Source organism: Vicugna pacos, unplaced genomic scaffold, assembly GCF_048564905.1.
Source record: "Vicugna pacos unplaced genomic scaffold, VicPac4 SAC-SAT, whole genome shotgun sequence".
In the NCBI taxonomy this organism is placed as follows: Eukaryota; Metazoa; Chordata; class Mammalia; order Artiodactyla; family Camelidae; genus Vicugna; species Vicugna pacos.
The window spans coordinates 43,276,606-43,290,606 of NW_027328721.1; positions in this window are offsets into that span (position 1 = coordinate 43,276,606).

The following is a 14,001-nucleotide window of genomic DNA, read 5'->3' on the forward strand; positions in this document are numbered from 1 at the left end:
ATTCCCTGGCAGAGAGACATTAGGAAAACCATCAGGGGAGACGAGCTTAGGCTTTCCGTTTGAACCCACGCGCTGCCGACCGTTGGTGAATCCTCCCCACGCTCAGGATTCCGGAACTATTGTCAGTGCATGGGGGAGCTTGAGAGACAACTCCACTCAGCTCTCTTCAGTCACAGGTATTCCGTATTCGTGGAAGTCCGAGAAATCCCTTCCCTGAAATTGGGGAGGAAGCCTCTGTCACTGGGATATCCTGCAAACCCCCCTAGCATTCCCTGGCACAGAGACATTAGTAAAAACCTCAGGGGAGACGAGCTTAGGCATTCCGTTTGAACCCACGCGCTGCCGACCGTTGGTGGAACCTCCCCACGCTCAGGATTCCGGAACCATTGTCAGTGCGTGGGGGAGCTCGAGAGACAACTCCACGCAGCTCTCTTCATTCACAGGTGTTCCCTGTTCGGGGAAGTCCGAGAAAAACCTTCCCTGACCTTGGGGAGTCAGCCTCTGTCACTGGGATACCCTGCAAACACCCCTAGCATTCCCTGGCCAAGAGACATTAGGAAAACCCTCAGGGGAGACGAGCTTAGTCATTCCGTTAGAACCCACGCAATGCCGACCGTTGGTGGAACCTCCCCACGCTCAGGATTCCGGAAACATTGTCAGAGCGTGGGGGAGCTCGAGAGACAATTCCACGCAGCTTTCTTCAGTCCCAGGTGTTCCCTGTTCGTGGAAGTCCGAGAAATACCTTCCCTGACCTTGGGGAGGCAGCCTCTGTCACTGGGATATCCTGCAAATCCCTCTAGCATTCCCTGGCACAGAGACATTAGGAAAACCCTCAGGGGAGACGAGCTTAGGCATTCTGTTAGAACCCACGCGCTGCCGACCGTTGGTGGAACCTCCCCACGCTCAGGATTCCGGATCCATTGTCAGTGCGTGGGGGAGCTCGAGAGACAACTCCACGCAGTTCCCTTCAGTCACAGCTGTTCCCTGTTCTGGGAAGTCGAGAAACACCTTCCCTGACATTGGGGAGGCGGCCTCTGACACTGGGATATCCTTCAAACCCCCCTAGCATTTCCTGGCACAGAGATATTAGGAAAACGCTCAGGGGAGACGAGCTTAGGCTTTCCGTTATAACCCACGCGCTGCCGACCGTTGGTGGAACCTCCCCACGCTCAGGATTCCGGAACCATTGTCAGTGCTAGGGGGAGCTCGAGAGACAACTCCACGAAGCTCTCTTCAGTCACAGGTGTTCCCTGTTCGGGGAAGTCCGAGAAATACCTTCCCTGACCTTGGGGAGGCAGCCTCAGTCACTGGGATACCCTGCAAACCCCCCTAGCATTCCCTGGCACAGAGACATTAGGAAAACCCTCAGGGGAGACGAGCTTAGGCTTTCCGTTAGAACCCACGCGCTGCCGACCGTTGGTGGAACCTCCCCACGCTCAGGATTCCGGAACAATTGTCAGTGCGTGGGGGAGCTCGAGAGAATCTCCACGCAGCTCTCTTCACTCACAGGTGTTCCCTGTTCGGGGAAGTCCGAGAAATACTTCATTGACTTTGGGGAGGCAGCCTCTGACACTGGGATATCCTGCAAACCCCCCTAGCATTCCCTGGAAGAGAGACATTAGGAAAACCATCAGGGGAGACGAGCTTAGGCTTTCCGTTATAACCCACGCGCTGCCGACCGTTGGTGGAACCTCCCCACGCTCAGGATTCCGGAATAATTGTCAGTGCGTGGGGGAGCTAGAGAGACAACTCCACTCAGCTCTCTTCAGTCACAGGTGTCCCGTGTTCGGGGAAGTCCGAGAAATAACTTCCCTGACCTTGGGGAGGCAGCCTCTGTCACTGGGATATTCTGAAAACCCCCCTAGCATTCCCTGGCAAAGAGAAATTAGGGAAAACCTCAGGGGAGACGAGCTTAGGCTTTCTGTTAGAACTCACGCGCTGCCGACCGTTGGTGGAACCTCCCCTCGCTCAGGATTCCGGAACAATTGTCAGTGCTTTGGGGAGCACGAGAGACAACTCCACGCAGCTTTCTTCAGTCACAGGTGTTCCCTGTTCGGGGAAGTCCGAGAAATACCTTCCCTGACCTTGGGGTGTCAGCCTCTGTCACTGGGATACCCTGCAAACACCCCTAGCATTCCCTGGCACAGAGACATTAGGAAAACCCTCAGGGGAGACGAGCTTAGGCATTCCGTTAGAACCCACGCGCAGCCGACCGTTGGTGGAACCTCCCCACGCTCAGGATTCCGGAACCATTGTCAGAGCGTGGGGGAGCTCGAGAGACAACTCCACGCAATTCTCTTCAGTCCCAGGTGTTCCCTGTTCGGGGAAGTCCGAGAAATACCTTCCCTGACCTTGGGGAGGCAGCCTCTGTCACTGGGAAATCCTGCAAATCCCTCTTGCATTCCATGGCACAGAGACATTACGAAAACCCTCAGGGGAGACGAGCTTAGGCATTCTGTTAGAACCCACGCGCTGCCGACCGTTGGTGGAACCTCCCCACGCTCAGGATTCCAGATCCATTGTCAGTGCGTGGGGGAGCTCGAGAGACAACTCCACGCAGCTGTCTTCAGTCACAGGTGTTCCCTGTACGGGGAAGTCTGGGAAATAACTTCCCTGACCTTGGGGAGGCAGCCTCGGTCACTGGGATATCCTGAAATCACCCCTAGCATTCCCTGGCACAGCGATATTAGGAAAACCCTCAGGGGAGACGAGCATAGGCATTCCATTAGAACCCACACGGTGCCGAACGTTGGTGGAACCTACCCACGCTCAGGATTCCAGAAACATTGTCAGTGCGTGGGGGAGCTCGAGAGACAACTCCACGCAGCTCTCTTCAGTCACAGGTGTTCCCTGTACAGGGAAGTCCGGGAAATACCTTCCCTGATATTGGGGAGGCAGCCTCGGTCACTGGGATATCCTGCAATCACCCCTAGCATTCCCTGGCACAGAGATATTAGGAAAACCCTCAGGGGAGACGAGCTTAGGCATTCCGTTAGAACCCACGCGCTGCCGAACGTTGGTGGAACCTCCCCACTCTCAGGATTCCAGAAACATTGTCAGTGCGTGGGGGAGTTCGAGAGACAACTCCACGCAGCTCTCTTCAGTCACAGGTGTTCCCTGTTCGGGGAAGTCCGAGAAATACATTCCCTGACCTTGGGGAAGCAGCCTCTGTCACTGGGATATCCTGCAAACACCCCTAGCATTCCCTGGCACAGAGACATTAGGAAAACACTCAGGGGAGACGAGCTTAGGCTTTCCGTTAGAACCCACGCGCTGCCGACCGTTGGTGGAACCTCCCCACGCTCAGGATTCCGGAAACATTGTCAGTGCGTGGGGGAGCTCGAAAGAAAGCTCCACGCAGCTCTCTTCAGTCACAGGTGTTCCCTGTTCGGGGAAGTCCGAGAAATACATTCCGTTACTTGGAGAGGCAGCCTCTGACACTGGGATATCCTGCAAACCCCCCTAGCATTCCCTGGCACAGAGATATTACGAAAATCCTCATAGGAGACGAGCTTAGGCATTCCGTTAGAACCCACGCGCTGCCGACCGTTGGTGGAACCTCCCCACCCTCAGGATTCCGGAACGATTGTCAGTGCGTGGGGGAGCTCGAGAGACAACTCCACGCAGCTCTCTTCAGTCACAGGTGTTCCCTGTACGGGGAAGTCCGGGAAATATCTTCCCTGAACTTGGGGAGGCAGCCTCGTTCACTGGGATATCCTGCAATCACCCCTATAATTCCCTGGCACAGAGATATTAGGAAAACCCTCAGGGGAGACAAGCTTAGGCATTCCGTAAGAACCCACGCGCTGCCGACCGTTGGTGTAACCTCCCCACGCTCAGGATTCCAGAAACATTGTCAGTGCGTGGGGGAGCTCGAGAGACAACTCCACGCAGCTGTCTTCAGTCACAGGTGTTCCCTGTACGGGGATGTCCGGGAAATAACTTCCCTGAACTTGGGGAGGCAGCCTCGGTCACTGGGATATCCTGCAAACACCCCTAGCATTCCCTGGCACAGCGATATTAGGAAAACCCTCAGGGGAGACGAGCTTAGGCATTCCATTAGAACCCACGCGGTGCCGAACGTTGGTGGAACCTCCCCACGCTCAGGATTCCAGAAACATTGTCAGTGCGTGGGGGAGCTCGAGAGAAAACTCCACGCAGCTCTCTTCAGTCACAGTTGTTCCCTGTACAGGGAAGTCCGGGAAATACCTTCCCTGATATTGGGGAGGCAGCCTCGGTCACTGGGATATCCTGCAATCACACCTAGCATTCCCTGGCACAGAGACATTAGGAAAACCCTCAGGGGAGTCGAGCTTTGGCATTCCGTAAGAACCCACGCGTTGCCGACCGTTGGTGGAACCTCCCCACTCTCAGGATTCCGGAACCATTGTCAGAGCGTGGGGGATCTCGAGAGACAACTCCACGCAGCTCTCTTCAGTCACAGGTGTTCCCTGTTCAGGGAAGTCCGGGAAATAAATTCCCTGAACATGGGGAGTAGCCTCGGTCACTGGGATATCCTGCAATCACCCCTAGCATTCCCTGTCACAGAGACATTAGGAAAACCCTCAGGGGAGACGAGCTTAGGCATTCCGTTAGAACCCACGCAATGCCGACCGTTGGTGGAACCTCCCCACGCTCAGGATTCCGGAACCATTATCAGTGCGTGGGGGAGCTCGAGAGACAACTCCACGCAGCTCTCTTCAGTCACAGGTGTTCCCTGTTCGGGAAAGTCCGGGAAATATCTTCCCTGACCTTGGGGAGGCAGCCTCGGTCACTGGGATATCCTGCAATCACCCCTATCATTCCCTGGCACAGAGATATTAGGAAAACCCTCAGGGGAGACGAGCTTAGGCATTCCGTTAGAACCCACGCGCTGCCGACCGTTGGTGGAACCTCCCCACGCTCAGGATTCCAGAAACATTGTCAGCGCGTGGGGGAGCTCGAGAGACAACTCCACGCAGCTCTCTTCAGTCACAGGTGTTCCCTGTACGGGGAAGTCCGGGAAAAACCTTCCCTGACCTTGGGGAGGCAGCCTCGGTCACTGGGATAACATGCAATCACCCCTAGCATTCCCTGGCACAGAGACATTAGGAAAACCCTCACGGGAGACGAGCTTAGGCATTCCGTTAGAACCCACGCGCTGCCGACCGTTGGTGGAACCTCCCCACGCTCAGGATTCCGGAACCATTGTCAGAGCGTGGGGGAGCTCGAGAGACAACTCCACGCAGTTCTCTTCATTCACAGGTGTTCCCTGTACGGGGAAGTCCGGGAAATAACTTCCCTGACCTTGGGGAGGCAGCCTCGGGCACTGGGATATCCTGCAATCACCCCTAGCATTCCCTGGCAAAGAGACATTAGGAAAACACTTAGGGGAGACGAGCTTAGGCATTCCGTTAGAACCAACACGCTGCCGACCGTTGGTGGAACCTCCCCACGCTCAGGATTCCGGAACCATTGTCAGTGCGTGGGGGAGCTCGAGAGACAACTCCACGCAGCTCTCTTCAGTCACAGGTTTTCCCTGTTTGGGGAAGTCCGGGAAATACCTTCCCTGACCTTGGGGAGGCAGCCTCGGTCACTGGGATATCCTGCAATCACCCCTAGAATTCCCTGGCACAGAGATATTAGGAAAACCCTCAGGGGAGACGAGCTTAGGCATTCCGTTAGAACCCACGCGCTGCCGACCGTTGGTGGAACCTCCCCACTTTCAGGATTCCGGAACCATTGTCAGTGCGAGGGGGAGCTCGAGAGACAATTCCACGAAGCTCTCTTCAGTCACAGGTGTTCCCTGTTCGGGGAAGTCCGAGAAATACCTTGCCTGACCTTGGGGAGTCAGCCTCTGTCACTGGGATAGCCTGCAAAATCCCCTGGCATTCCCTGGCACAGTGACATTAGGAAAACCCTCAGGGGAGACGAGCTTAGGCTTTCCATTAGAACCCACGCGCTGCCTACCGTTGGTGGAACCTCCCCATGCTCCGGATTCCGGGAATATTGTCAGTGCGTGGGGGAGCTCGAGAGACAACTCTACGCTTCTCTCTTCATTCACAGGTGTTCCCTGTTCAGGGAAGTCCGAGAAATAAATTCCCTGACCTTGGGGAGACAGCCTCTGACCCTGGGATATCCTGCAAACCCCGCTAGCCTTCCCTGGGACAGAGACATTAGGAAAACCCTTAGGGGAGACGAGCTTAGGCTTTCCGTTAGAACCCACGCGCTGCCGACCGTTGGTGGAACCTCCCCACGCTCAGGATACCGGAACCATTGTCAATGCGTGGGGGAGCTCGAGAGACAACTCCACGCAGCTCTCTTCAGTCACAGGTGTTCCCTGTTCGGGGAAGTCCGGGAAATAACTTCCCTGACCTTGGGGAGGCAGCCTCGGTCACTGGGATATCCTGCAATCACCCCTAGCATTCCCTGGCACAGAGACATTAGGAAAACCCTCAGGGGAGACGAGCTTAGGCATTCCGTTAGAACCCACGCGCTGTCGACCGTTGGTGGAACCTCCCCACGCTCAGGATTCCGGAACCATTGTCAGTGCGTGGGGGAGCTCGAGAGACAATTCCACGCAGCTCTCTTCAGTCACAGGTGTTCCCTGTTCGGGGAAGTCCAGGAAATACCTTCCCTGACCTTGGGGAGGCAGCCTCGGTCACTGGGATATCCTGCAATCACCCCTAGCATTCCCTGGCACAGAGACATTAGGAAAACCCTCAGGGGAGACGAGCTTAGGCATTCCGTTAGAACCCACGCGCTGCCGACCGTTGGTGGAACCTCCCCACGCTCAGGATTCCGGAACCATTGTCAGTGCGTGGTGGAGCTCGAGAGACAACTCCACGCAGCTCTCTTCAGTCACAGGTGTTCCCTGTTCGGGGAAGTCCGGGAAATACCTTCCCTGACCTTGGGGAGGCAGCCTCGGTCACTGGGATATCCTGCAATCACCCCTAGCATTCCCTGGCACAGAGACATTATGAAAACCCTCAGGGGAGACGAGCTTAGGCATTCCGTTAGAACCCACGCGCTGCCGACCGTTGGTGGAACCTCCCCACGCTCAAGATTCCGGAAGCATTGTCAGTGCGTGGGGGAGCTCGAGACACAACTCCACGCAGCTCTCTTCAGTCACAGGTGTTCCCTGTTCGGGGAAGTCCGGGAAATACTTTCCCTGATCTTGTGGAGGAAGCCTCGGTCACTGGGATATCCTGCAATCACCCCTAGCATTCCCTGGCACAGAGACATTGGGAAAAACCTCAGGGGAGTCGAGCTTAGGCATTCCGTTAGAACCCACGCGCTGCGGACCGTTGATGGAATCTCCCAACGCTCAGTACTCCGGAACCATTGTCAGTGCGTGGGGAGCTCGAGAGACAACTCCACGCAGCTCTCTTCAGTCACAGGTGTTCCCTGTTCGTGGAAGTCCGGGAAATACCTTCCCTGACCTTGGGGATGCAGCCTCGGTCACGGGATATCCTGCAATCACCCCTAGCATTCCCTGGCACAGAGACATTAGGAAAACTCTAAGAGGAGATGAGCTTAAGCATTCCGTTAGAACCCACGCGCTGCCGACCGTTGGTGGAACCTCCCCACGCTCAGGATTCCGGAACCATTGTCAGAGCGTGGGGGAGCTCGAGAGACAATTCCACGCAGCTCTCTTCAGTCACAGGTGTTCCCTGTTCGGGGAAGTCTGGGAAATAACTTCCCTGACCTTGGGGATGCAGCCTCGGTCACTGGGATATCCTGCAATCACCCCTAGCATTCCCTGGCACAGAGACATTAGGAAAACCCTCAGGGGAGACGAGATTAGGCATTCCGTTAGAACCCACGCGCTGCCGACCGTTGGTGGAACCTCCCCACGCTCAGGATTCCGGAATCATTGTCAGTGCGTGGGGGAGCTCGAGAGACAACTCCACGCAGCTCTCTTCAGTCACAGGTTTTCCCTGTTTGGGGAAATCCGGGAAATACCTTCCCTGACCTTGGGGAGGAAGCCTCGGTCACTGGGATATCCTGCAATCACCCCTAGAATTCCCTGGCACAGAGATATTAGGAAAACCCTCAGGGGAGACGAGCTTAGGCATTCCGTTAGAACCCACGCGCTGCCGACCGTTGGTGGAACCTCCCCACTTTCAGGATTCCGGAACCATTGTCAGTGCGAGGGGGAGCTCGAGAGACAATTCCACGAAGCTCTCTTCAGTCACAGGTGTTCCCTGTTCGGGGAAGTCCGAGAAATACCTTGCCTGACCTTGGGGAGTCAGCCTCTGTCACTGGGATAGCCTGCAAAATCCCCTGGCATTCCCTGGCACAGTGACATTAGGAAAACCCTCAGGGGAGACGAGCTTAGGCTTTCCATTAGAACCCACGCGCTGCCTACCGTTGGTGGAACCTCCCCATGCTCCGGATTCCGGGAATATTGCCAGTGCGTGGGGGAGCTCGAGAGACAACTCTACGCTTCTCTCTTCATTCACAGGTGTTCCCTGTTCAGGGAAGTCCGAGAAATAAATTCCCTGACCTTGGGGACGCAGCCTCTGACCCTGGGATATCCTGCAAACCCCGCTAGCCTTCCCTGGGACAGAGACATTAGGAAAACCCTTAGGGGAGACGAGCTTAGGCTTTCCGTTAGAACCCACGCGCTGCCGACCGTTGGTGGAACCTCCCCACGCTCAGGATTCCGGAAACATTGTCAGTGCGTGGGGGAGCTCGAAAGAAAGCTCCACGCAGCTCTCTTCAGTCACAGGTGTTCCCTGTTCGGGGAAGTCCGAGAAATACATTCCGTTATTGGAGAGGCAGCCTCTGACACTGGGATATCCTGCAAACCCCCCTAGAATTCCCTGGCACAGAGATATTACGAAAATCCTCATAGGAGACGAGCTTAGGCATTCCGTTAGAACCCACGCGCTGACGACCGTTGGTGGAACCTCCCCACCCTCAGGATTCCGGAACGATTGTCAGTGCGTGGGGGAGCTCGAGAGACAACTCCACGCAGCTCTCTTCAGTCACAGGTGTTCCCTGTACGGGGAAGTCCGGGAAAAAACTTCCCTGACCTTGGGGAGGCAGCCTCGGTCACTGGGATAACATGCAATCACCCCTAGCATTCCCTGGCACAGAGACATTAGGAAAACCCTCACGGGAGACGAGCTTAGGCATTCCGTTAGAACCCACGCGCTGCCGACCGTTGGTGGAACCTCCCCACGCTCAGGATTCCGGAACCATTGTCAGAGCGTGGGGGAGCTCGAGAGACAACTCCACGCAGTTCTCTTCATTCACAGGTGTTCCCTGTACGGGGAAGTCCGGGAAATAACTTCCCTGAACTTGGGGAGGCAGCCTCGGGCACTGGGATATCCTGCAATCACCCCTAGCATTCCCTGGCACAGAGACATTAGGAAAACACTTAGGGGAGACGAGCTTAGGCATTTCGTTAGAACCAACACGCTGCCGACCGTTGGTGGAACCTCCCCACGCTCAGGATTCCGGAACCATTGTCAGTGCATGGGGGAGCTCGAGAGACAACTCCACGCAGCTCTCTTAAGTCACAGGTTTTCCCTGTTTGGGGAAGTCCGGGAAATACCTTCCCTGACCTTGGGGAGGCAGCCTCGGTCACTGGGATATCCTGTAATCACCCCTAGAATTCCCTGGCACAGAGATATTAGGAAAACCCTCAAAGGAGACGAGCTTAGGCATTCCGTTAGAACCCACGCGCTGCCGACCGATGGTGGAACCTCCCCACGCTCCGGATCCCGGAAGCATTGTCAGTGCGTGGGGGAGTTCGAGAGACAACTCCACGCAGCTCTCTTCATTCACAGGTGTTCCTTGTTCGGGGAAGTCCGGGGAATAACTTCCCTGAACTTGGGGAGGTAGCCTCGGTCACTGGGATATCCTGCAATCACCCCTAGAATTCCCTGGCACAGAGACATTAGGAAAACCCTCAGGGGAGACGAGCATAGGCATTCCGTTAGAACTCACGCGGTGCCGACCGTTGGTGGAACCTCCCCACGCTCAGGATTCCGAAACCATTGTCAGTGCGTGGGGAACTCGAGAGACAACTCCACGCAGCTCTCTTCAGTCACAGGTGTTCCCTATATGGGGAAGTCCGGGAAATACCTTCCCTGACATTGGGGAGGCAGTCTCGGTCTCTGGGATATCCTGCAATCACCCCTAGCATTCCCTGGCACAGAGACATTAGGAAAACCCTCACGGGAGACGAGCTTATGCATTCCGTTTAAACCCACGTGGTGCCGACCTTTCGTGGAACCTCCCCACGCTCAGGATTCCAGAAACATTGTCAGTGCGTGGGGGAGCTCGAGAGACAAATCCACGCAGCTCTCTTCAGTCACAGGTGTTCCCTGTTCGGGGAAGTCCGGGAAATACCTTCCCTGACCTTGGGGAGGCAGCCTCGGTCACTGGGATATCCTGCAATCACCCCCAGCATTCCCTGGCACAGAGACATTAGGAAAACCCTCAGGGGAGACGAGCTTAGGCATTCCGTTAGAACCCACGCGCTGCCGACCGTTGTTGGAACCTCCCTACGCTCAGGATTCCGGAACAATTGTCAGTGCGTGGGGGAGCACGAGAGACAACTCCACGCAGCTCTCTTCAGTCACAGGTGTTCCCTGTTCGGGGAAGTCATTGAAATAAATTACCTGAACTTGGGGAGGCAGCCTCGGTCACTGGGATATCCTGCAATCACCCCTAGCATTCCCTGGCACAGAGACATTAGGAAAACCCTCAGGGGAGACGAGCTTAATCATTCCGTTAGAACCCACACGCTGCCGACCGTTGGTGGAACCACCCCACGCTCAGGATTCCAGAACCATTGTCAGTGCGTGGGGGAGCTCGAGAGACAACTCCACGCAGCTCTCTTCAGTCACAGGTGTTCTCTGTTGGGGAAGTCCGGGAAATACCTTCCCTGACCTTGGGGAGGCAGCCTCGGTCATTGGGATATCCTGCAATCACCCCTAGCATTCCCTGGCACAGAGACATTAGGAAAATCCTCAGGGGAGACGAGCTTAGGCATTCCGTTAGAACCCACGCGCTGCCGACCGTTGGTGGAACCTCCCCACGCTCAGGATTCCGGAACCATTGTCAGTGCGTGGGGGAGCTCGAGAGACAACTCCACGAAGCTCTCTTCAGTCACAGGTGTTCCCTGTACGGGGAAGTCCGGGAAATACCTTCCCTGACTTTGGGGAGGCAGCCTCGGTCCCTGGGATAACCTGAAATTACCCCTAGCATTCCCTGGCACAGAGACATTAGGAAAACCCTCAGGGGAGACGAGCTTAGGCATTCCGTTAGAACCCCCGCGCTGCCGACTCTTGGTGGAACCTCCCCACGCTCAGGATTCCGGAACCATTGTCAGTGCGTGGGGGAGCTCGAGAGACAACTCCACGCAGCTCTCTTCAGTCACAGGTGTTCCATGTTCGGGGAAGTCCCGGAAATACCTTCCCTGACCTTGGGGAGGCAGCCTCCGTCACTGGGATATCCTGCAATCACCCCTAGCATTCCCTGGCTCAGACAAATTAGGAAAACCCTCAGGGGAGACGAGCTAAGGCATTCCGTTAGAACCCACGCGCTGCCGAGTGTTGGTGGAACCTCCCCACGCTCAGGATTCCGGAACCATTGTCAGTGCGTGGGGGAGCTCGAGAGACAACTCCACGCAGCTCTCTTCAGTCACAGGTTTTCCCTGTTCGGGGAAGTCCGGGAAATAGCTTCCCTGACCTTGGGGAGGCAGCCTCGGTCACTGGGATATCCTGCAATCACCCCTAGCATTCCCTGGCACAGAGATATTTGGAAAACCCTCAGGGGAGACGAGCTTAGGCATTCCGTAAGAACCCACGCGCTTCCGACCGTTGTTGGAACCTCCCCAAGCTCAGGATTCCGGAACCATTGTCAGTGCGTGGGGGAGCTCGAGAGACAACTCCACGCAGCTCTCTTCAGTCACAGGTGTTCCCTGTTCGGGGAAGTCCGAGAAATACCTTCCCTGAACTTGGGGAGGCATCCTCGGTCACTGGGATATCTTGCAATCACCCCTATCATTCCCTGGCACAGAGACAGTAGGAAAACCCTCAGGGGAGACGAGCTTAGGCATTCCGTTAGAACCAACGCGCTGCCGACCGTTGGTGGAACCTCCCCACGCTCAGGATTCCGGAACCATTGTCAGTGCGTGGGGGAGCTCGAGAGACAACTCCACGAAGCTCTCTAAAGTCACAGGTTTTCCCTGATCGGGGAAGTCCGGGAAATATCTTCCCTGACCTTGGGGAGGCAGCCTCGGTCACTGGGATATCCTGCAATCACCCCTAGCATTCCCTGGCACAGAGACTATAGGAAAACCCTCAGGGGAGACGAGCTTAGGCATTCCGTTAGAACCCACGCGCTGCCGACTATTGGTGGAACCTCCCCACGCTCAGGATTCCGGAACAATTGTCAGTGCGTGGGGGAGCTCGAGAGACAACTCCACGCAGCTCTCTTCAGTCACAGGTGTTCCATGTTCGGGGAAGTCCGGGAAATAACTTCCCTGACCTTGGGGAGGCAGCCTCGGGCACTGGGATATCCTGCAATCACCCCTAGCATTCCCTGGCACAGAGACATTTGGAAAACCCTCAGGGGAGACGAGCTTAGGCTTTCCATTAGAACCCACGCGCTGCCGACCGTTGGTGGAACCTCCCCACGCTCAGGATTCCAGAACCATTGTCAGTGCGTGGGGGAGCTCGAGAGACAACTCCACGCAGCTCTCTTCAGTCACAGTTATTTCCTGTTCGGGGAAGTCCGGGAAATACCTTCCCTGACCTTGGGGAGGCAGCCTCGGTCACGGGATATCCTGCAATCACCCCTAGCATTCCCTGGCACAGAGACTTTAGGAAAACCCTCAGGGGAGACGAGCTTAGGCATTCCGTTAGAACCCACGCGCTGCCGACCGTTGGTGGAACCTCCCCACGCTCAGGATTCCGGAACCATTGTCAGTGCGTGGGGGAGCTCGAGAGACAACTCCACGCAGCTCTCTTCAGTCACAGGTGTTCCCTGTTCGGGGAAGTCCGGGAAATAACTTCCCTGACCTTGGGGAGGCAGCCTCGGACACTGGGATATCCTGCAATCACCCCAAGCATTCCCTGGCACAGAGACATTAGGAAAACCCTCAGGGGAGACGAGCTTAGGCATTCCGTTAGAACCCACGCGTTGCCGACCGTTGGTGGAACCTCCCCACGCTCAGGATTCCGGAACCATTGTCAGTGCGTGGGGGAGCTCGAGAGACAACTCCACGCAGCTCTCTTCAGTCACAGGTGTTCCCTGTTTGGGGAACTCCGGGAAATACCTTCCCTGAACTTGGGGAGGCAGCCTCGGTCACTGGGATATCCTGCAATCACCCTTAGCATTCCCTGGCACCGAGACATTAGGAAAACCCTCAGAGGAGATGAGCTTAGGCATTCCGTTAGAACCCACGCGCTGCCGACCGTTGGTGGAACCTCCCCACGCTCAGGATTCCGGAACCATTGTCAGAGCGTGGGGGAGCTCGAGAGACAATTCCACGCAGCTCTCTTCAGTCACAGGTGTTCCCTGTTCGGGGAAGTCCGGGAAATAACTTCCCTGACCTTGGGGATGCAGCCTCGGTCACTGGGATATCCTGCAATCACCCCTAGCATTCCCTGGCACAGAGATATTAGGAAAACCCTCAGGGGAGACGAAATTAGGCATTCCGTTAGAACCCACGCGCTGCCGACCGTTGGTGGAACCTCCCCACGCTCAGGATTCCGGAATCATTGTCAGTGCGTGGGGGAGCTCGAGAGACAATTCCACGCAGCTCTCTTCAGTCACAGGTGTTCCCTGTTCGGGGAAGTCCGGGAAATACCTTCCCTGACCTTGGGGAGGCAGCCTCGGTCACTGAGATATCCTGCAATCACCCCTAGCATTCCCTGGCACAGAGACATTAGGAAAACCCTCAGGGGAGTCGAGCTTAGGCATTCCGTTAGAACCCACGCGCTGCGGACCGTTGATGGAATCTCCCAACGCTCAGTACTCCGGAACCATTGTCAGTGC